The 24,812-nt window shown below is 48.6% G+C and overlaps 1 protein-coding gene across 4 annotated transcripts in view; it reads left to right on the top strand.

The window, feature by feature from the left end:
- Positions 1-24,812, top strand: part of LOC144756137 (butyrophilin subfamily 3 member A3-like) — a 387,539-nt gene that overhangs the window by 38,243 nt on the left and 324,484 nt on the right. The window contains exons 1-2 of one of the 4 annotated variants that reach the window (XM_078645704.1): positions 9,225-9,392; positions 10,674-10,731. The exons of 2 other annotated variants lie outside the window; for them this stretch is intronic. The gene's annotated coding sequence lies outside the window, so the exon portion shown is untranslated. Of the gene's footprint in view, positions 1-9,224; positions 9,570-10,673; positions 10,732-24,812 lie in introns of those variants that run through there. One more of the 4 variants, XM_078645703.1, reaches the window with a different exon arrangement.

Below are 24,812 nucleotides of genomic sequence, written 5' to 3'. Positions count from 1 at the left end.
AGAGACGCCGGAGCACCCGTCCGGAGAGGAAGGGAAACGTGCAACTCGCGCGGCGGCACCACGTGGTCCCGAGGAGGCACAGAACCCGCCCCCAGCATCGCAGCAGCCGCGATCTTCACCGGTGCGCTAGAACGCCGCCCACACACCCCCCCTGGCCCCGGACTCAGCAAACACGGTCAGTAGGGGTGGAGAAAGCCAAACCAATAAACTAAAAATTTGTAGAGTCTGGAAAACAAGCACAGACAAAGCCAATCCGCCGAAGGAACACTCCCAGCCCCGCAGCATTCCGGGCTTGCACACAACGGGATCCTACCAAAGTCACCCCGAGGGGATCAGGGGGTCAGCATAAGCGTCCTCATAACAAAACGAGCTTTGACGAGCCTGAATACCAGGGCAAGAGGCCCCACCACGCCGGGACCAATCGAACAGGCATCGAAAGGGCCACAACAGGGCTGAGCCATGTCAGTAGTAGCGCCAGGAGCTGGCCAAGATGGGGCAGGACAAAACCCACCTGCAGTGGTCGCCCCACCACCTGTGATAGTCGCGCCGCCACCACCGGGCCAGAACCAGGCCGGGGCCACTGCACCGTTGACACCCACCCACTTACACTCGGGCGCAGCGCCAATTCCCCCATTTAGCGAGGCGGCGGACCCTACAACGGCGGCGCGGAGATGGAAGGCGTGTGTTGGGAGATTAAACCTACACTTTAAAGGCACCAGGGAGACAGATGGAACAGTAAAAAGGACACTCCTCATCCTGTATGGTGGGCCAGAGATCTACGATTTGTTCGAGACGCTCCCCAATACGGGACCAGAGTACGACTATGACGCCGCAGTCGCTGCACTTAATACGCACTTTGCTCCCCAACTCAATAATGACTTTGAGAAGTTCAAATTCAAACGAGTGTGGCAAACTGAGTCTGAATCTGTCGACATGTACTACGCTAGACTGCGCCGGCTGGCCAGCACCTGCCCCTTCACCAACCCAAGGGAGGAAATCCGGGATCAAATCATAGTGGGCTGCAGGTCGAAACTACTGAGGAAGCTCATTCTCCGCCAACCGGGCATATCGCTAGATGAGATACTAGTTCTGGCCAGGTCACACGAGCTGTCCAACGCGAGGGCGGAAGAGATGGAGGTTGCGCTACGCACACCGATAATTGTTCCAACCGCCGCAAGGACAAAGCCGATCAAAGAGGAGAGAATCGACGCTATCCAGAGGAGACCCCCGACCGTCCGCCCACGAACCTCCACCTCCCGAGGGAGTCAATGCGGATACTGTGGTGAAGATCATCCCGTGACGGCAACGTGTGGCGCGAAAGGAAAGACGTGTCTAAAATGCGGGCGGCTAAATCATTTCGCCGCAGTTTGTCGGGCAGGAAAGTACAGGCCAGCTGGTCCGAGACCCAGGACAGTGACGCAACGCATCCGACAGCTGTGGCCCGACCAAGAACTACCCCCCCAGATCATCAAGCTCAAGAAAGACGACCTCGATATGAAGACGATGAGGACGATGAGGTATATGTCATCTCCTACGTCAGCAGAGCATCCACCAAGAGAAGGCCACCACCCATGTGCTCAATAGCCGTAGAAGGTACCGAGATAAAAGCCCTCATAGACACGGGGGCCTCCGTGAACGTCATGGACTCAGATCAATATGAGAAGATGTCTCCCAAGCCCCCTCTTGCACCTTCCACCGCAAGGATCTACACCTATGGTGGCACAGAGCCACTACCGCTGAGGGGAGTGATCCAGACGACCGTCGTGAATGGCGACTATTCTACTGAAACACGCTTCCACATCACGGAAGGAAAGAAGGGCACCCTTCTGAGCTGCCACACGGCGGAAGACCTTGGACTCGTGTTCTTTGCCAACCAGGTGCATCGGGCACATGCAGACATCCTATTGAAAGACTTCCCAGCATTGTTCCAAGGCCTTGGAAAACTCAAAGGGCGGAAGTTCAAGCTGCATATTGACACATCTGTACGGCCGGTAGCCCTCCGACACAGACGGGTACCATTCAATCTGAGGCCGCAGGTCGAAGAAGAACTCCGGAAATTGGAAGACCTCGGCGTAATAGAAAAGGTGTCGGCCCGACACCCTGGGTTTTCCCATTGGTGGTAGCACCTAAACCTAAACAACCTGGTGCGATCAGGTTGTGTGTGGACATGAGGCTGCCCAATGCGGCCGTCAAACGAGAGAGACACATCACCCCCACCATGGATGACATAGTGGCTGACCTGAACGGGGCGAAATGGTTCTCGAAACTAGACCTCAACTCGGGATACCATCAACTCGAGTTGGAACCAGCGAGCAGGTATATAACCACCTTTTCAACCCATGTGGGACTTTGTCGCTACAAACGGCTGAGCTTTGGTGTCTCCTCCGCTGCGGAGGTGTTTCAAAACGCCATACGTGAAGTACTATCTGGGCTGAGCGGAGTAATCAACCTCAGTGACGATATCCTGGTGTACTCGGCGTCACTTGAAGAACACCACGCACACCTGAGGGCAACACTCCAAAGACTCGTGGACAGCGGGCTAACCCTACACCGGTCGAAATGCTCCTTTTATCAGGAATCAATAGACTTCTTTGGCTGCACATTCATGAGGGAAGGACTGAAAGTTGACCCCAAAAAGGTGGAGGCGATCAAGGGAGCGAGCACCCCAGGGAACCCCACCGAAGTGCGCAGTTTCTTGGGCATGGCCACCTACTGTGGCCGGTTTATACCCAACCTGGCCGCTCTTGCAGAGCCCCTAAGAGCCCTCACGCGGATAGACCACAAGTGGGAGTGGACAGCAGCGGCCCACAACGCTTTTCAAGACATCAAGGCTAATCTCTTGGACACTACCGTGATGGCCTACTTCCAGCCCCGCCGCAAAACGGAGCAGATCGTCGATGCCAGCCCAGTGGGCCTGGGTGCGGTGCTCCTGCAGGAACATGGACCCGAGGTATGGAAGCCAGTCGCATATGCCAGCAAAGCACTGTCTGACACTGAGACCAGGTATGCCCAGATCGAAAGAAAAGCCCTGGCCATAAAATGGGCGTGTCAACATTTCCACCTCTACCTGTGCGGGCAGGAGTTCACCGTGGTGACGGACCACAAGCCGCTGCTGCCGCTGTTTGCGGGGTCATCCCGGCTGGCACCCCCACGGATCGAGCGCTGGGCAGTCCAGCTACAAGGATATAACTTCAGGATCGTGTTCCGACCTGGAGCACACAACCCAGCTGATTATCTATCCCGCCATTCCGATGTCGTCAGCCAACATCCACCGCAAGAAGAAGGCACGGAAGCGGATGAATTCGTCCACATGATCTCGCAAGCAGCATGCCCAGAAAACATGACGCTGAAGGAAATAGGGGAAGCGACCGCCAAGGATGAGACGCTAACTAGAGTTCGTCATGCTCTGGAAGGAAACCGCTGGGCCCATTTCCTGGATGGAGCGCCGAGCCTTCGATTGGAAGTAAGCCACTCGCGCCAACAGCTGTGGCAAATCCGAAGCAAGCTGAGCGTGGGAGACGAAGGAGTCATCCTTAGAGGGCATCTCATCGTAATGCCTGAGAGCCTCCAACAGAGGGCACTAGCGCTGGCGCACATAGGCCACCAGGGAATGGCCAAGACAAAAGCCCGTCTGAGAAGCAGGGTATGGTTCCCCGCCATGGACAGTCAAGTTGACGCGATGGTACGATCGTGCCATGCCTGCACCATCACCGGCAGCGACCCGGCCCCAGCACCTGTGATCACCGAGGATGCTCCACAGACGCCATGGACACACCTCAACATAGACTTCGGGAGTTTCCCAGATGGCCGACACACGTTGGTCCTGGTTGACTCATTCTCAAAATTCCCGGTAGTTGAGATCATATCCTCGACAGCGTTTCCCCAAGTCAAGAAGGCTTTGAATCGCGTTTTTGCCACTATGGGGCTCCCGGACTAAATCAAATCAGACAATGGGCCCCCCTTTCAAGGGAGAGAATTTCAGAACTATCTCGAGAGCCTCCGGATTAAGCATCGGAAGATCACCCCTTTGTGGCCCCAGGCAAACGGGGAGGTCGAGAGGCTGATGAGGACACTCAACAGAGCCCTGAGGATTGCCGTAGACAACGGAGAGGATCCGGAAATGGCCCTTGATCAATTCCTAGGGGCCTATCGGCAGACGCCTCACAGCACCACCAAATGTGCTCCCGCCCATGCACTCTTCAAGAGAGCGCCCCGTGACAGCATCCCGACAGACAGCACCTGGCTGCCCGAAGATAGGAATGATGAAGCCATTCAAGCTTGGAGGAGAGCCACCAATCAGAATGCGAGTGAGTATCGCCATGCCAAGGAGCCTACCTTGCAGGAGGGGGACACAGTAGTGGTACGAGATCGGCACCCGGGGGGAAATTCCGAACACCCTACGAGCCCGAGGTGTGGGTCGTAGATAAGATCCAAGGGACTATGGTCACTGCCAGGCGAAACGGGCAGGTAGTGACCCGCAATGTGTCGTGCTTTAAGAAAACAAGAGAACCAGCTGGAAGACCTGACACAACGGAATGTCCAGAGGTGGGAGATGATGGCGGTCTGGATCTCGGAGGATCATTGCCAGGGTCACCTGTAGCCAGGCGGAGGGGAGAGAGTCCACCCAGAGTGACACCACAAAACATCACCGTCGAGAACAATCGACCATGTGGGACCCTCAGTGGTGAGAGTGAAGGGACCACCCTGGCTGGGGTTGCAGCATCTCCATTTGCCCGTAGCCAACGCTACAACCTGCGATCCAACCCGAGGCCCAGCCAGAATCTGAGAGACTTTGTCTGGACATCTCCATGAGCTGAGAAGTTTTGATTTGCTGCAAGGACAGATCTAAATTGAAGGAGGGATGTAGAGAGCCACTCGGGCTCTCCTATACTTTGTTGCAGAATCCACACACATCCACGCATACCCCGGGGCGGGCTCGCACCGGGGTATAAATAAAGAATGCGGAAGCCCGCTTGGGGTCTTTCCGGCTAGCACACAACCCTTGTCTGTGTCCACTCATTTGAGCTCCTGAGCCACGTGTCAGGCCTAGACCTGACACACCACAGGTATATGATTTATTTTGTATATGTATTGAAGTGGAGGTGAAAATAGAGGTGAACGAGCTTTTGAAAGCTTGAGCCTGTCTCCAGTCTGATGCCCGACCTTTACTCAGCTTGAGGTCCTCTTGTAGTCTTCAGGCCAAGATGAGCCGGGCTTTCATGGGAGGTGATGTGGTCTAATGGCAATAGCAGGGCCGGACTGGCCATAGTGGGCCCTGGGCAATCCCCTGGTGCGCCGCACAGTGGGGCCGGTTTTGGGCCCCTGGTGGCCGTTTTTGTTACAGGGCCGTTTTTGCAGCATAGCTGCAAAATGGCCCTGTACCAAAATCGGACGAAAACCGGCCCCGGCAAAGAGCTCGGCGGCACCTCCAACCCCCCCGAGTGGGGAGGGAGGGGGGGGGCGGCCGAGCACTTTACCAGTGCCGGGTGTGGTTCCCAGTCCGGCCCTGGACAATAGCTGCTGACCATGTAACATGGGGAACGAGGCACAAGGTCTGGTCTCTGCTCAGCATCTTGTGAACCCCTGCATAGCTCCATGTGCTGTAAAATAATTGTGTAACAGAGTCTGTGTTATTTGTGAAGTGCTTTGATGTCCTTGGGCAAGTTTGTGCTATGTAAAACGTCCAAAAATAAAATGTGGTGTGTCACCCACAGTCTAGTTTAATACTCAAAAGCATTAACTTTTGATGTCATGAAGAGATGTCTTGTGGCTGAATTGTACAGTGTGAAACTGGAACATTTAGGAACAATCCCTTTCGTGTGATCTTAGGCAAAAACTTTATTTCACCAAGCCTCCTTTTTGTTCATTATTACAGGTGAAAACACCTTTAAATAAGTAAGTTCAGGGAGTATACTGTACAAAAGCCACTCTTATGTTTAATAGCTAATAATAGCCCTGTCAAGTACCACGTATTGGGGGTTATTATAACACATTTTAGGTTATGTACCCGCGTTCCCACACTAAAATGTGTCTCACGCATTCTTTGCTCGTCAGCCTTTTTTTTCTGCAATTTTTTTTGCATATTTTATATAGCGCGAACTCATTGCTCGAGGCACTTTGATTCCAGCCTGACTCATGTGTTTTAATGTTTCTGCAGTACCCTAGGCAGTAGGAGCCAGGCCCAAAGAAGAATTAAAGGAAAACTTCCCTATGCCCAGCTTGTTACAAAGCCCAGCATAAACAAAGGTTCTCTTTTGAGGCATAACGACTGGAGAGAAGCATTTCAGAGCAGGTTTTGAGGGATCATGCCCGGAACCAGTGTCCAGCCAGATACTCTGAACCACCGGGCCCGGGAAGTTTAAGGCATTCAGTGGTCTGCTCATAGCCGTAATGATAGCACGCAAAAATCTATAACACACTTTGGGCTCGATTCCGATCCCGTAAAAAGCGCTCCAAATCGTCGTACGGAGCATTTTTTTCCGTACGAATCGTACCCGTAACCGTCCCCGTACGAACGACGTAGTACGATCCACACCCGATGCAGCTATCCGTCCGAATCGTACCAGGGACCGTACAAATGAAATTCCTGTACGAATCGCCCTCGGAAGCCGCTGTACACGACGTTCATACGTTTCGTGGCTGCTTTTTACGACCCGGCAAGTACGATCCGTGTTGTGTACGCTCCGTACGACCCTTTTTCTACGGGAGCTGGAAACTGTCGTACAGTCAGAGTTTGCCCCGAAACAGGTACGGAACGCCCCCCCCGGGGCGCGTACCCCCCATGAACGCAGGGGTACGCGCCGTACCCCTGCGATCATGGGGGGTACATGCCGTACACCCAGCGTACATGGGGTACGTGCCGTATCCCATGTACGCTGGGTGTACGGCACGTACCCTCCATGTCTGCTGGGTGTACTATACGTACCCCCATGATCGCAGGGGTACGGCGTGTACCCCTGCGATCATGGGGGGTACGCACCGTACGGTGTAGAGGTGATTGTGCGCTTTTCGGTACGAATCGACGTGGACCGTACGAATCGCGTCCGGGTCGCCCGACCGGGATCGGAATCGTCCGGTCGTAAGGTGTCCGTACGAGTCGTACGGAAACGGCTCCGGATGCGAGTCGTACGGACGGTGATTTTTACGGATCGGAATCGAGCCCTTTGTAGGATAGGGAGCGGTGTAGTCCGGAGGCAGACTTTGGTGCTCCCCGCTTGACTGTCTCAATTTAAGAAATTAAACTGGCAATTTTAAATACTGGATATATATAGAACACATTTAGTCCAACAAGAATGACAGACAGAATTTCAGTCATACAGTAATTAAATCAATGTAGTCAAAATAAGTTTGTCAATAAATCAGAGCTCAAAGTTCAGTTAAGGTACAGAATCAATCAAGAACTCAGTAGAGTTTAGAGTTTCGGGACAAAACCTGGCATAGATTCACCTTCTTAAGTAAGGAGAAAGGGCTCCTCTTACATCAAAAAATAACACTCTTGGGGTTCTGAACAAACAATGTCATGCATTCACTACAGCTGTACATAATACATAGGTTCTTAACCAATCAGAAATAAGCAAAAGAGAAACATTTACTCCTGAATACATTATACAGACAAATTTAGAATTATTATTGAGTGATATTACCATCAGGCAGAAAGAAGAAACAAGGATACTGACATTACACAGCACCGTGACAGAAGTAAAGCGGTAGCAATGTATGCTTTTTTACAAGTTTGGGAACCAACTAAATCTTTGGTAGTGATTTCACACTGGAGATAGTGACATCGTATTGTTTTGTACACTTTAGGATTGATTGTACTGGATTGAAAGAAGCTAGAAATATAGGTTGAATCAACTAGTGGTGTAACGTAATTAGATTAGTGATACTCTATCAAATTGACACACAATTTCAACTTTCTCTTTTTTGATCATACATTCTTGTCACATCCTATTTGATCCACAACTGAACATTGATATGATTTCAATTGTAACATATTCTAAAAGAAATAATGATGGTAAGAGAATGATGATCTAATTCGATAAGCATGTTAGCATGGGTTTCCACATGTTCACACCAAAACACGTTACCGAATAACAGCAGTAGGGCATGGGTGCAGTGGGGTCGTGTTATATAAGCCCACTGCAACCAGAGTAGTGTTGTTTATTGTATTTTTTAGCCTGAAGAAGTTGTGGGTTAATCCTGACATGACGAAACACGTGTTGGCTGGCTAAAAGAAGACAGAAAATGAAGGAATTAACAAATATTTATTGCATTTTTTAATAAACTATAAAACTGGCTTTTTGTATTATAGTGTGTGTTCAGGGGCATGGTTTAATGTAAGTAGGGTTCATTGTTTTGATCCCATTGGGAGGGTCTGGGCTGATTCCCACCCCCTTTAGAGCACACCAACATATTACCAGGTGATATACAATGACACGACATAGGTGAGCGCCAAATCATTCACCCGTCTTGCATTCACCCCTGATGATATTGCCTATAACTTGTACAGTCAATAAACTGTAAACGGAGTGCCCTTTATGTGTCTGGGTAAATTCAGGTTATGGGTGCGCGTGCATGACAGAGCATGATTGACAGCTCTGGAGTGAAGGATTAAGGCGGCATGAGTTTTTCAGTGCTCATAAAGGTGTTCAGACAGCATGCTCATCCGATTATGTATCACTCTACAGACTGCACCGCACAGTGGTAAACTCTTCCCTCGAGGTAATTCATATCAGTGAATCAGCTCCTTATTTTTTACATTTCCATTGCTTACTTGATTTACGGTCCCTAAGACCATATGCATTTCCCAGACGGTGTATTCCTGTGTTTTATTTCATGCACCATGTGATTCTTGTATTGTGCATTCTGGCAATCTAGTTGCCTGTAGGTGTCTGGGTATGTTCGGGGACCTGGTATCCATCACTCAGGATTTCAGTTCCCATACATTGTTATGCACATTAATCTGAGGAGCAGCTGTGAGATCCCTGTCATGTTGGCTCCATCTGCAGGGCAGAACTGGAAGCTACAGTCGCCGGAACAAGACCCAATAAGGGTGGGGGCGGAGGAATCGTGAAACCCTTTTAGCCCAATAGGCTTTGAAACCGGAAGACCATGTGGTCGGCCATTGGCTCCGCACCTGCGAGTCCCTCCCCCTTGGCGGACCCGGTCTCTTGCAAGACAGCGTCCTCTCCTCAGTCATCCCTGGGCTCTCGGAGTACATTTTGCCCTGTTCTGCGCTACTTGCCAGACTGCCTTCTTTTTCTTTCGGAATGTTTGAACATCCTTATGTTTTTTACTCCGGGAGCAGCACTGTATTAACACGATCTTGTTTTCTTTTGTAAATTAACTTTTTCTTACGGAAGTCCCCTCGGTGGCCAAAGTTACAGTGACAGGTGAGCGGCCCCGGCGGTACATTTTTTGTGTGCAGATTTTTTATATAGCGCGAACTCGACCCGAAGGTATTGGAGCGCTTTACACGAGCACTGGTTACGTTTTACACATTCAGGCACGTTCCAAAGGCAGGAGACAGGAGAAACGACGGTGGCGGAAGGGGGCTCGGAAGGGTACAGGTGAGGGCGCGGTGCACGACCGATTGTCTCTTAGTCCGTTTATTCTCGGTGCAAATGTAGTTTGTTTGAATGGTCAACGCGGGGGGGCCTTCTCGGCTAGAACTACTGGAACGATGCGCCCAGGATTTTTAGGCAAAGGTACTTTGCAGTCGAAAACGTGCACGCTGAATTTAAAGTTTTCCCATTACAAGTACATGCCTACAAGTCCTAGGATTTAGACTGGTGGCGGCAACAGATAGGAATATCTCCAGAAACCACAAGTGACATGAGGGCGGCTGTATTGCGTTCGGGGTCACCCTTCACCCTCTCTGCCGTCTCCAGTGCCAGTCAAATACTTTTATTTACAAGAGGTAAAATCTTATAGAAATATACACACATTTCATAAGTATGCAATATTTTGTCAAATAGCCTACAGCCAGTCATGATTGCATCTTGCAACCCCATATAATTAACAGTTTAAATTTCTCCATACCGTGACTCGATATGGGTAACAGCCCAAAATCTCACGTATACTTTACAGCTCTGATCAAAAATGAAAAAAGTTTAGCCGATGTCAACCATATTACGCCTATTAGCATTTATAAAGTGCAAAGTAATAGCAGCTTATCTCAACTTTCTGCCGCCTCCAGTGGTAGCAGGCCTTTGATGGATTCTGGCATGCCCAACCAGGATTGTAACATGAGACCACCATCTTGTCTGGACTCCCTGGGCTTTAGTGTTACTCTTAATTGTCTGATACATTAGTCCATTCGTGCTCAATGAAATGAAATTTACAGGAACTACAGCCCCCAGAATGCATTAGGTTGCCATATGAAGCCAGAGGTTTGGGTGAAATGGTTTCTTGACAAGTTGACAGACTGAAGGGATGTGGCAAATCTAGTTATTAGATGGAGTAGGTTAATTGATTTAGTTAAGACAAAAAAACTACAATTGTCAGAATGCATTAATTTGTTAAGTACCAGCTCAGCGTACCTAACCGTGTCGACATAGAACAATTTCACAACCCTTTCTGTACCTTGCCAACAGGAACGTAATGACCGAATACTCCCAAGGCACACTTACTGGACTTTTCTAAGCAGTGGCTGCTATATTTTTGTCTTCTAGATTTCCATCTGGGCCAGTCCACCTTTGCTGTGAACCAACTAGAGACACGTGGGCTCAGGTAAGATCAACACTATAGACATTCATCCTAATGATCATGTGTATGTGTGCATGAGCAAAACTACTGTTCACAGTGTCGATTATGTATGTTGATATGTACGTGCCCTCAACTTGTAGATGCATAGCTGTTTAGTTAATCCATGTTATATTTGATAGTTTCAACTATTCAGTTATTTTCTGGGATATGTCGTTTTTAGATTAAGATGAACTCAGAATCTCAGTAATGCAAATTTCTGATAAAGATATAAGAGACTAGCTGATAATGTCACACAAGAAATTGAGCAATAGTCAGCTTTTTGTTCTGTAAAAAATAACTAATAATAACATAACACCTCTTGTGAGCAGCTCAGACCAGTCAGCTAAAAGAGAAATGTCACTGTGTGAGAAGGGGACGGGCAAACCTGCCTCTTAATAGCTAGGAGGCAGGTTTGCCTCTAACTTACCCTCTAAACCCTCTCCCCCAAATAAAAAAAAAGCTTGAGACTGGTGCAGATGTCTTGGGTGATATTACACCCGTTAATGGATGTCGGCAGGTCAAATCCTCCGAAAACTAGCTGGAAATCCACTGTTCATAGTGTTTTTCAGCTTGTTTTCCATGCCACCGTGTGATATCAGCCCCTCACTGGGTGACTGTGTGAAGGAAGCTGATATTGTGTGTCACACGGTGGGCATTGTGTGAGTTGGCAGGTGTGGCAACAAACCTCATATGGTCACTTCCATCACGGTCAATAAAGAGATTGTTTCCAGTCCTGGACTTCTGTTTGGTAGGCTAATGCATTCTGGGTGTTATAGTTTTGTTTTGCTTCTGCTGCTCTAACTAAAGAAACACACTGAAACCGATGATTTGTAGGTGAAAAGAACAGGGTTGGAGACAATACCTGTATTGACCCAGAGAGAAACGGTTACTTTGTACCAACCCCACCCATACCAGTTGTGGAACTGCAGACATGACTGCATCTTACAGACCTGCACACATGCACAGCTGTGAGATGCAGGTTACAGTGCTATTCTGCTTGACCAAACGGGTAACTGGATGGTATATTGTCTGTTTGTGTCTTCTAAACACAGACAATGCCCTCACAAACAAAGCGCGAGATCTGTCAATCTAAACCCCCCGAACCCTACTTGGTTTGATCAGTCTTCAACGCCACTCACTTCTCGCTCTGCATGGATACCATCTACTAACCGTCAGTACACAACAACACAGTGCAAGGAGGACCTAGGGGTAGAATCCGCTGGGTTCATGAGCAGGACCGCTCATGGAGGAACATGGTCGCCATATATGAGAACGGGAGTGGCCAGAAAATGCATATACTACCAGAAATTGAAACATGACTCTATTCACACCGACCATGCGAGGCCAACAGGCCAGGCCCTCCTCATAAGAGGTTGTTTCACCCTTTCATCATCTTTCAAGCGACCTATCCATTCAGCCTTTCATGTCTTAATCCATCTGCTCATCTTTGAACTTTCCACTTCCATCTACCCATACATTTTTGCACCCATTCACATATTCATGTATCCATTCATCTGTCCATTTACCTATTAATCATTTCATACTTTTCCACCTTTCCATTTTAACATGAATTTACCCCTCCACCTGTTGATACTTTCACTCTTCCATCTATCCATCCTTTCACCCTTCAGTCCTACCTTTCACCCGCTCCTGTTTCCTTCGTTTTCACTTTTCTCCCTCCACCTATTCTTGCTTTGGCCTTTATCTTTACCCACTATTTCATCTCATCCATACTTTTTCTTTCTTAACTTTTCTCGTTACTAATTTTTCCATTTCTTTTTATTTGTTCTTCTGTGCGTCCTGTGCATGGCAAGCCCATGGCCCAAAACCTCTTTTATGGTATCCCCAACAGTCTTATTTATTAGCATATTGTCTACAGACTTCCAGACACTGGAGGGCCATAACCAAATACTAAACAGTGAAGGGGGTACAGCACTCCTACCTATCGAGCTCAGAACTTCCCTGCAATGGCCTGGGCACAGTTGTACACACTCAAGGGGATCTGGAACATCAAATCAGAAGTTTGCATTTACTATTCTGCAGTGCTTGATTTGTAAAACTTAAGTGCCAAGGCTCATGCAAGAGGCCTCTGCAGCCTGCACCACCTCATTGTCTCCGTCAGTGATTCAAATAACAGCACAACCACAGCAAATAACAATCACACTCCTGCAAGAGTGACAATTCAGACTATTCTACTCCCCTAAAGCTATAAGAATGGCTTGGGTGGCAGGTATTAGTGATTTTTAATGTTGACTGAATTAGTAAATAACTGTTGTTGTGCTCATCTTCAAATTAGACAGACAGTGCCACCATGTGGCAGACTGTCATAAGTGCGGTGATTAGTACCGGAAACCACAGGCTCAAATTAAGCACTGCCTACCATCACCTAGATACATGGCCCTCACTGCTTCTCTAATATATGTTCCCAGTACAGAGCTATAAATCCTCCTGCATCAATCAATCAATCATTTGTATAGCGCACTACTCACCCGTGAGGGTCTCAAGGCGCTGAGGGGGCTGGGGGTGGGCGTAGCAGCTACTGCTCGAACAGCCAGATCTTGAGATGTCTCCTGAAGGTTAGCAGGTCCTGGGTCTGACACAGATGGGTGGGGAGGGTGTTCCACGTCTTCGCGGCGAGGTAGGAGAAGGATCTGCCACCGGTGGTGGTTCTGTGTATGCGTGGGACGGTGGCGAGGGCGAGGTCGGCGGAGTGAAGCTGGCGATTCGGGGAGTAGAAGGTGAGATGCTTGTTGAGGAATGCTGGTCCAGCTTTTTGGAGTGCTTTGTGAGCTTGGGTGAGTAGCTTGAAGGTGATCCTGTTGTTGACTGGGAGCCAGTGCAGGTACTTCAGGTGGGCAGTGATGTGGGAGTGGTGGGGGATGCCGAGGACGAGGCGTGCGGAGGCGGTCTGTATACGTTGAAGTCTTTTTTGGAGTTTGGCCATGGTTCCAGCGTAGAGGGCATTGCCGTAGTCCAGTCTGCTGCTGATGAGGACGTGGGTGACAGTCTTTCTGGTTCCGGTGGGGATCCATCTGTTGATTATGCAAAGCTTGCGGAGGGTGTTGAAGCAGGAGGAGGAGATGGCGTTGGCTTGTTGGGTCATTGAGAGTGATGAGTCCAGGATGAACCCCTAGTTTTGTGCGTGGTCGGTGGGCATCGGTGCAGCTCCCAGCGCGGCCGGCCACCAGGAGTCGTCACAGGCGAAGGGGAAGGAGCCGAGGATGAGGACCTCCGTCTTGTCTGAGTTCAGTTTCAGGCGACAATGGGGTCATTTTGGGGGCGCAGCTGCAAATCCCCACTTTCCCAAGGAACTACTTTTACGACCCTTGGCCCAGGGGTATAACGTCATCCAAGGGGCGTGTCTGCCTTGCAGCCCATTTGGAAATTGCCACATGAAAACATAAGAGAATAGCTATAAAAAATGAAATCCCACCTACTATGAACTCTATGTGGCACTAACTGAGTGAGCAAAGTGAGTGATCCTGACCATTTTTTATGAAGACTAGTGGGATTTGTTCTGCTAAAGCAGAGGTCTTCAAACTTTTTGATGCCGAGACTCCCCTGTCAAAATGTTTTAGGATTAAGGACACACTCCCGACAACTATCGACAACCATAAACGCCCCCAATTCCCACAGCAAATCAATTTTACAGTGAGGAAAGAATATTAAACAGTGTTTAGCAAACCAAAGGTCAGTGAGCCTGCGGGTGTAGTCAAAGGTGTAGCTAAAAACAAAGGGCTTCCTTTATGAAGAATTGGTGTTGGGCAGCGCCGCAAGTCTTCTTGCGGCGCTGCCTTATGCCAATGTGAAAGGGCAGGAATGCACCTTATTTATGAATTATGGTGTTTTCCTGTCCTTTCCTCTGTGTTGGTGCACAAATTGCTGTCTAACGCCAATGTAGGCAGGATTGTTTTTATGCAAGAAGGGGCACCTTCCTGCACAAAAAACAATCCAGAGAGGGGTTTTCCTCTTTCTATGTGTGCTGCAGAATTCAGCACACATGGAAAGAGGAAATAAAGTGGAGAAATGAAAACATTTCTCATCATTTCGCCTGCTTTGGGGAGGAGTAAGGTTTTCCCGCTGATCCAGGTTTACATGGTTTTGTAAATCTGGGGCAGCATCAAAATCCATAGGTGTTGTGTGGGAACACCCATCGCAATCTCCATGGCACGCCTACTTGACATAGAGTAAGGCAACGCAGCGAGTTGCACTACTTCATCTTATTCCATATCTATGAGGCAATGCAAAGCCACGCAGGGTGACTTTGCGCTGCCTCATAGATATGAATGAGACACTTGTACAGCTGGAGTCCTAATGGGAGGGGAAAGAGGTCTATCACAAGCCATCCCCACTGCAAATGGCCTAAAACAAGGATGTTTATTGGCTCCCCTACTTTTCTCCCTATTTATTTTTGATCTTCCTCACATGTTGGCCCAAAGTGAGGGCATTGCCCCTTTATTGGGGGGAAAACCGATTGTGTGTCTACTTTGTGCAGGCAACATAATAATATTGGATCTAACGCCTAGGGGATTAAATAGTCGTCTGCAGGCACTTCATGAATTTTCAGAGGCCCACTATTTAAAGATTAATATATCTAAAAGTAAAATCATGTGTATGCGCGGAAGGAAAAAGTTGCAGTACGGGAATTTTGTAAGTTCAGTGGGTGGCCAAAAATTGGAACTTGTAAAATCTTACACTTTTTGGGGAAAATAGGGTGTAGCAAACTAAGTGACAATGCCCTTATAGAAAGTAACATTTGTAAAGCTACTACTGAGGGGAAAAGCTTGGGCTCCTTTTACAAATCTACTGGAAAAAGACATTTTGCACTATTATTGGAGGTGTTTTGTGCAAAAATCGCTGCTTCGCTGTTGTATGGTATTGAATTGCTCGCTGTAGAGAAATGGGGTTTCTTAAATACAACAGAAGGCTGATTTTTAAGGAGCCTAGCCTCAGTTAACTCTGCATGTCCTGTGGCTGCCCTCAGGTTAGAATTTGGTTTAGGAAGTAGTTGGGTACAGGGTCTGGCGGGGATAGTGCGCTGGGTTGTAAGCCTGGTGGAGGGTGATCCTGGTACATGCAGTCTTTAATTTTTAGGAATTTTAGGACTGCGGTTGATTTGCTGCAATTGAATGAGTCTCTTCTCTTCACCCTATAGTCATATCAATTAAGGGCAACTTTGAAACAGGCCACTTGGGAATTAAGTTTCACAAGGGATAGGGAAGCTTGCATTTTAAAGAGGGGTATCCACCCTGCCATTGACTCCTGTATGATAAACTAGCAGCCCGTCCTGACGTTGTCCGGGTATGAATTGCTGCCGGCCAGTAGTATATTGTTTTGTAGGATTTCGTTTTGATAGCATTTCTTATCTGTGACACGCCTGTGAAACGCTCCGATTCACATTGCACTGCTGATGCACTTAAGAGTGCACGTTCAGTAGTGTGTGAACTCGAGTTTCCCTACTTTATTTTTCCTTGCAATATTATATAGCGCGAACTCGACAACATGGCATGAGCACAATTTACATTACAGAAGAACACATTAATTTGTGGTAGGCACGGGGAGACAAAGCGATTTGCCTGGAATCACAGAATGTTGAGCTGATGCCGAGATTCGAACGTAGCTCCCCAGCTCTAAAGTTTGCAATTCTAGAACTTGTGGCGGGAGGTGTGTCTAAAAGTGTATGTCGGTGCTGGCCATTAATGAGAGAGACCTGTGCATTTTTCAAATGGGTGGTGAAAAAATATGAGTATGTTGCTGGAGATGTGGGCCGCCGTGCCACCAATGTACTTACCGGGGGAGGGTAAACACCCATTATTCCGCAACTTTCTTTCCGCATACCATCACTCCGCATACTTTCATTACGAAAGTACCATGACTCCGCAATGAACGCATGGCATTACATTTTATATGCTTTTACCACGCATACATTTATAACGAAATTCGTTTTAAATGCATGAATGGTAAAAGCATGTTTTTTTTAAATGTTTGGATAAGGTAAGTATGGGTATAGGGGTATATATTTTGGGGTACTGAGGTATATGTTTTGGGGTGTTTGGGTATTTTAAGGGTTCAGATATAGTTTTGGGTTATGGGGTACAGGGGTAGTTTTAGGGTTTAGGGATAGGTATGGGTTTTGGGGTACAGGGGTATTTTTAGGGTTCAGGGCTAGGTTTGGGTTTTGGGGTACAGGGGTATTTTTAGGGTTCAGGGGTAGGTTTGGGTTTTGGGGTACAGGGGTATTTTAAGGGTTCAGGGCTAGGTTTTGGGGTACAGGGGTATTTTTAGGGTTCAGGGGTAGGTTTGGGATTTGAGGTACAGGGGTATTTATAGGATTCAGGGCTAGGTTTGGGTTTTGGGGTACAGGTGTATTTTTAGGGTTTAGGGATAGGTTTGGGTTTTGGGGTACAGGGTATATTTATAGGGTTAAGATGGGTTAGTGTTTAAGGGTATTGGGGTATTTTAAGGAGTAAGGGTGGGTTATGATTATGGGGTGCAGGGGTATTTAAAGGGAGCAGGGTGGGATTAGCACACGATATGAGACATGGCATGAAGGGCGGAACGTACCACACGCCCCCAGCGTTTGTCACGCCCACAGCACAATGCAGACACGCCCACAAGGGACTACTTTGCTGGCACGGTTCTTTTACCTTTTAAATGTATATGGTGGGCGTCTGCATAGCCTATGTCCTTCTGCTGCAACTGCCCTTTCCAACGCTGTATTGGGTGTTGTGATTGGTGCTGTGGTTCCTGAGATTACCCGCCTCAAAGGTTTGGGCATCTGACTACTTACCATGTGAAGTAGCCCAGATGATGAGTTGGGCGGTACAGAAAAAGTAACTGATGGACACTATTCAAATAAGGTATATGTCCAGTGTTTGACTCCACACAAGAAACACACATAGTCTTCTGTACACACACATAGTCCGTTTTTCATTTTAGACCCACAATTACTATTTGTCTTTTTGTCAGTTTACTTGGGGGAGTGTAATTGTTGAGGTCTTTAAATATTCCCTCGGACCCTTCACCCATCCTTTTGATTGATATAATACCACTCATACAAACCCATTAACTGAAGCAAGCTTGTGTTATGTACAAAATTGACCCTATATGTTGCACTTCTTGGGTAGCTGAATTGACTTGAACAATTTATTTGTATTTTTATTTATGAAGTTTTGTATAGTGAGGGTATCGGAGCGCTTCACATTAATTGTATATCAAAACATGCAAGAGCATAACATATTACAATAAAGCGAGCAAAAGGGAGCATAACAAATAGCAAAACAGTGAGACAGTCCGGGTGTGAGTCGTAGTAAAGAAGATGGTGAGTGGGTCCATAACAAGGACTTGTTATCCGACAGCCGGGAAAGGTAGAGTGTCATTTTCAGCACTCCGATAGATCCTATCTGATCGCTGGAGATCGATCGAGGAAAAGGATTTTGAGCTCTCTTTTGAATTTAGTGAAGGAGGGAATAGGTCTTATGTGGGGGGATAGAGTTCCATATATTGGGCGCATTGCCGGCGAAGGATCTGGCCGCGGTTTTTTGTTTTCGAGGTTTTAGCGGGATAAGCAGTAAGGTATTGGAGCTTCTGAGGTTCCTGTTCTGACCTGCTCTTTTGAGTTTAGGCGCCAGATATTGGGGTTTGCCTGTGTGGAGGGCTTTGTGGGTGAGGCAGGCTGTTCTGAAGTTCTCCCGCATTTCTATGGGTAGCCATTTGAGTTCTTTGAGGGCAGGAGAGATGTGGTCAAATTTCTTTAATCCTGTTGTCATTCTGGCAGCTGAGTTGAGGGTTGTTTTTAGCGGAGCAAGGTGTGATTTCGCAATTCCATAGAGGACTGCGTTTCCATAGTCCAGTCTTGAGAGCACCAATGCTTGAGTGGCTTGTTTGAGGTCGTTGGGTGGAATGAAAGATTTTATTTTGTTTAGTAGCTTCAGATTAACCCCTCCCATGCTCGTGACGGAACCGCTCTGTCACGAGCCTCGGGTGGGCTGTGCTGGTGACGGAGCGGTTCTGTCGCGGCCCGCTCGGCGCGTTTTATTGAGCTGGCGGGGCCGTGACGGGACCGCTCCGTCACAAGCACAGCCCACCCGAGGCTCGTGACGGAGCGGTTCCGTCACGAGCATGGGAGCGCCGTGCGGCCCCCATCCCCCCTAGCGAAGGGGTTAAGGAAGGCGCTCTTAGCCGAAATCTTAAGTGTTTGGTCATGTCCAGTTTTGAGTCTAGCGTGATGCCTAATGATTTGACAGAATAGGCCAGGGAGAGGTTCCCGTTGAGCGCATCAATCCCCTTTAGCCACTCAGCCCCTTGAGGGTTCTCTTCTTTGTTCGAGATGAGGGAGTAGTTCGGTTTTTGTCCGGGTTCAGTTTTAAATGGTTGCTTGATAGCCAACGTTGCACATCTCTTAGTGTTTCATTAAGTCTTTGTATGTCTTTGGCAGAGGAGATTTCCAGGTAGATTTGGGTGTCATCAGCATATAGGTGAAAAGGGATGTTAGCTTTCCTGAGTAAGGCGGCGAGGGGTTCCATTTTAAATGTTAAAGAGTAGGGGGGAGAGCACTGATCCTTGGGGGACTCCCCTCAAGACTGGTTGCAGGTCAGATTCGAAGCATCTGATTTTGATTCCCTGTGAGCGGTTGAGAAGGAATGAGGCGAACCATTTAAGGACCACCTCGTTTAAACCAGCCCTTTCTTCGAGAGCTTTGAGGAGAAGTTTGTTGTCAACTGTATCGAATGCTGCCGATAGGTCTAGGAGAATAAGGAGGCAGCATTGGTCTGAGACCAGTGATTTGTGAATATCATCACTTCTGTTGAGGATAGAGGTTTCAGTGCTACATCCTTTCCTGAAACCCGACTGATGGGAGTCGAGGAGGTTGGTATTGTCAAGTTGTTGAGTTAATAGTTGGAGTACGCATCTTTCCAGGATTTTGGAGAGATGAGGAAGGTTGAAGACAGGTCTGAAGTTGTTTAGGTAATTTATGTCAAGGCCTGGTTTTTTCAGCAGTGGGGTGACTTGACCCACTTTCAGACAGTCTGGAACGATTCCGGTTTTTAGGGAGCTGTTAATAATCCTGCACCAGAGTGGAGCAAGGGAGAGTTTCAATTTTTTGGTGAGTTGAGCCGGGAGAGGGTCTAGGGTGTGAGATGAAGGTTTAGAGGTGGAAATAAGTTTGACTATCTCTTCCTCTGGAATGGGTTGGAAGAGTGACCAGGATTTGATGTTGGGAGTGGGAGCGCAGCTGGGCACCCCGGCTGGGCTGCTAAGGTGAGGGGAGGAGCAGTTGGCGTCTAGTGAGCGCTTGATCTTGGAGATCTTGTCGTTGAAGAAGGTGGCGAAGTTGTCGCACTGTTCTTTGGAAGCTTGTCCCAGGGACATATCAGGTTTGGAGGTTTGTTGTCTGATGATCTTGAAGAGCTCCTTGGGTCTGTTTTTTGCGCAATCCAGTGCAGACCGGAAATATACAGATTGTTTGTTCTTGATATGACTGTTATATTTCTTCCTGATCGATCTGAGTTGATAGTGGTGGAAGGAAGTGAGCATGCTCCTCCACCGTCTTTCAGAGGCCCTAAATTGTCTCCTTTCTTCCTTGATGTCAGTCAAACCAGGATCGGGGCGGGATGGCTCGTTTTTTTTTAAGTTTCAGGGGTGCTAGTTGGTCCAGCAGGGATACCATATTTATGTTGTAAAGCGAGGTGAGGTCATTTGTGGAGAGATCCTTGTCACTGGGTAGGATCAACTTTAGCCTTCCTTCCATGATGTCAAGGGGGACCTGGGTGAGGATTCTGGACCATTTGGGGGGATCTTGAACACGAGGCAGGGATAGTGCTTTTTTGGGGATGTGGAATAAGATCATGTGGTGATCCGACAAGTCCACTGGAAGAGTGTTGTCAATCGTGTTTCCAACCCGGTCGGTAATAATGGCATCCAAGGTCGCTCCTTTGTTGTGAGTTTCTTCTGAGCAGTGTTGGGACAGGTTATTGTCGCTGAGGAGATTATTGAGAGATTGAATTAGTGTGTTGTTAGCTTCGTTCCAGCGAAGGTTGAAATCACCCAGGATTAGGCAGTTAGTGTCTTTGAGAGCGCAGTGGGCAATCAAGTCGGATAAGTGTTCCCCAAATGTGTGGGTGTTACCTGGTGGGTGATAGAGCAGGTGATCAACTAATGTGCTGTTATCCTTCGTTTTGATGTTGACAGTGAGACATTCAAATGAACTATACTTTCTGGAGTCCATTACAGTGATGTCTATGTCCTTCTTATGGATGATGGCCACTCCTCCACCTCGTTGGTCTTCTCTATCTTTGTTGATGATGGAGAAACCTGGGGGTACCAGCATATCAAAACAGGGAGGGGAGATCTCATTCAGCCACGTCTCCGTGATGAATGCAATATCTAAATCTTGAGAGAGGATGGCTTCTGCTAATTCCGTTGCATGCTTGGGGGCTGATCTGCAGTTACTGAGCATGCTGTTAGTGGATAACTTCCTATTCCTCGGGTACTCTCCTGATGGGGCCCTTGGAATTGAGGCAAGGGAGGGTGGAGGTCTTGTGCTTTTTGCAGGGGGGTGGTCTCTTCTGAAGCCTGTGATCACTTGAATATTAGAATTCAGGGCCGCTGAGAGAGGAGAGACATAGTTGGAGGCTAGGTCTGAAGCCTCTTTGTCCGACATAGCTGCTTTATTTCTGGTAGGTCTTGGTAACTGGTTCTCAGCCTCCTTACTAGGAGGGATCTGTACCCTAGATATGGAGGCTTTGCTTCTTACGGGAGGCTGAAATTGAATCTCAGCATCATTCCTGGTAAGATTCTGCCGCGCAATCTTGTGGGCGGATGAGGGCCCGAGATGCGTGTTTAGAAGGATAGGGTCGGTTTGAGAGGAGGGCCTGGGTGGGGATTGCTGGGGCCTTCGAACTTTTGTCTAGTTTGGTTAGGACTTCCTCGAGGCCCCTGACTATTATTTCTAGCTGGCTTTCTAGTAGGGTTAACCGTAGCGCCAAATTCTCCGGGGCTGGGGGCGAGTAGTTTTGGGTCAGGACCTCTTGCGGGGTGGGGACGAGATGTGAGGCCTAAAGATACGTTGGTCATCCCAGGTGACTCTGTTAGCGACATTCGGTGGGGGGTCTATTCGAGGGCTCTGTCTCGGTAAGTCTGCGGGCGTGGTAGAGAGGTCAGTAGGTCTAGCCCGTGGGATGGAGGAGTGGTGATGAGGCGGATGAGTTTGAGGGGGTGGAGGGACTTGATCTACCCCGGAAGAATTGAGGTCACGATTCAGGGGGGCGGAAGAGTGGGAGGAGCTTCTCGGGGGGGCGGCTGAAGGATCTCATTAGGGGAGCGGGAGAAGGCCTTTGCTTAGCTTGATGGGGTATGTTGGCCGGGGAAGGAGTTTGGGGTAGGGGGGAAGGAGGTTGGGGAGGAGCAGGTCGGGGAGAGTGAAGCAGGGCGGAACGAAGAGCAGGAAAGAAGGAGTCGAAGGCCTCTAAGAGCTCATTGTTAGCCTGTATCAGAACTGTGCCATTTGAGTAAATGGTCACAGATGTATTCCCTTTTCTAGAAGCCTGGTTGGGGAGTGAGGTCGTCAGTTTACAACTAGGTGAGGTGGTCGTGGTTTTGGATATGTGAAGTTGCATTCTTAAAGTGGTGTTCCAGTTCTCAGGTCTGTTTGTGTGGAATATGAGGTCCATCTTTACCTGCCCTTTGGAGGTGCAGTGGTAAGTGTCCACAAATTGGAGTCTCTAGCACAACAAATAAAATCTGGCTCACCGTGTGACCCTGCTCCTCCGGGCTCGCTGGGGTTGGCCAGTGAAACCATTCTCCCTACTCTCATGGAGTTGTTGAACTCCTCCATGTTGAGTGGGATGGTTCCTATGGCATGGAAGCATGCAATGGTACGGGCCTTGCTAAAAAAACCTGCCCTTGACCCAGCTAACCCTAGTAATTACCGCCCAATTTCTCTGCTCCCATGGGCATCTAAGATCCTGGAGAAGCACATTAATACCATCCTGACGAAGTTTCTCGAGGAAAATCATCTCCTCGATGCTTCCCAGACGGGTTTTCGCCCAAAACATGGGAAAGAGACTGCTCTAATGGCTGTGACTGAGGAGGCGAGACGGATCTTGGATCGGGGGGGTCAGTGGCAGTGATCCTCCTCGATCTGAGTGCCGCTTTTGATACGGTCCATCATAAAATTCTGATGAACCGTCTCGCCGACCTAGGAGTGTCTGGAGAAGCCCTGGTCTGGTTCAAGTCTTTTTTATCTGATAAAACCTTCCAGGTCTTTGACGGCACATCCGTTTCAGCGACCAGGCCTCTGGGGTGTGGAGTTCCTCAGGGCTCATCATTGAGCCCTACGCTCTTCAATGCATACATGAGGCCGCTGGCTGGGATTGTTCGTCCGCATGGTATTAACATCATTACCTATGCGGACGACACCCAGCTGGTGGTTTCCCTTGTGCAGAAGAGTGGCCTCCAATCACCGCCCAACTTAGCAGTGTGTTTGGAGGAGGTGAGGAGCTGGATGATGAGCTCATGTCTGAAGCTCAACGACGATAAGACCGAGCTCATGCTTTTAGGCCCGGCGGCCCCTTCCACCTTGGAGCTGCTATGGCCCGCGAGCATGGGGGCGGCCCCTGCCCCGAGAGATAACATCAAAAGTCTGGGGGTATGGCTAGATAAGTCGCTGAGCTTCAATACACAGGCCACCAAGGTGGCGGCCACCTGCTTTGGCCTCCTTAGGGTGCTTAAAAAAATCCTTCCCCTTCTTCCATTTGAGGCCAAGCAGATAATAATACAGGGCCTCGTTCAATCCCGCCTGGATTTTAACAACGCCCTTTATCTTGGAGCACCGGACTACACCCTAAAAAAAATTGTGCTGCTCGTGCGCTACTTGGAGTCCCACAAAGAACTTCAATAAAAGCTGGGTTAAGAACGTTGCATTGGCTGCCTGTCAGGGACAGAGTAAAGTTTAAATCTTTGTGCATCGCTCATCAGGCTCTCTGGAAAATGGGCCCAGAAATCAACTGTTCTTTAATTTCCCCTTATCTGCCCAACAAGGCGCTTCGTTCCTCGTCTGCATCTCTGGCCAAGACTCCCAGAATCTTTAAAGCCAGAGCAGGAGGACGTTCCTTCTCTTATAATGTATCAAGACTATGGAACACCCTCCCTCTGCAAATGAGAAGCAATTCCAACCTAACTAGTTTTCGGAAGCAACTTAAAACTTTTTTGTTTCAGTAACCAGAATCTCTGTTTGTTCGTCTGAGGGCACTCTTGTTTAGTCACAGCGCCTGGACGCCTGAGGGCAACTGTAGCGCTTTATAAATTCTATTTTCATTTCATTTCATTTCAAATAGCGTTTCTGGGTGTTGTCTGATTAGATTATGTTTGAAGTTTTTTCTAGCTTTTGGGAAAGATTAGGGGGGAAGTCAATAGCGAAGGTATTCACGCCGTGCGGGTTCATATGGACCGGCAAGAGTGGATTGAAGAAGGTGAGAGTGCCCGGTGCCATTGTTGCCTACTAAATAGACAGGGGTTACCTAGTTGCTGTTAGAGGGGCGGTACTCTCTTGGTCTGGAAGTGGAGACTATGGGCAACTAAAGACGACTAGTGCTTGGCCGGTACGCAGGAGACCTCTCTGCTGTAAGAGCAGTAGGACTCCCTTGGGCGGTAAGCCAATGCGTAGCGGTGGGAGAGATAGAACGCTATGGGAACTAGTTGTCGCAAAAGGACTCGGTGTGGTTCCACTTACCCTGATCTTGGGTGGTATGGCGTTGTACCATATAAGAGAGGGAGCCTATCAGATAGGCTGGGGGGGTAGATGCTGCTTAATGAGGGGGGGTGTGAGGGTCAGTGAGATCTACTTTCCCGTTTAGGGGTGGACGGAGGGCCAAGACGACACAAGTAGGAGCGGTAAAGGAAAGGCATAGAATCAACAGGAACATTAGCGTGATTGTTCCGAGGGGGAGAGCATCTCGAAACAGGACTTGTACCTTGGAGTGGACCAGAAGTCAACGGCATCGTTGGAGCAGGCGGAGGGTTGAGTTTGATGTCCTGGATATCGCCTTCAAGTGCGTGGGGGACCT

This window comes from Lissotriton helveticus, chromosome 5_1 (genome assembly GCF_964261635.1).
Source record: "Lissotriton helveticus chromosome 5_1, aLisHel1.1, whole genome shotgun sequence".
In the NCBI taxonomy this organism is placed as follows: Eukaryota; Metazoa; Chordata; class Amphibia; order Caudata; family Salamandridae; genus Lissotriton; species Lissotriton helveticus.
This window is presented reverse-complemented; position numbering and strand designations above follow the sequence as displayed.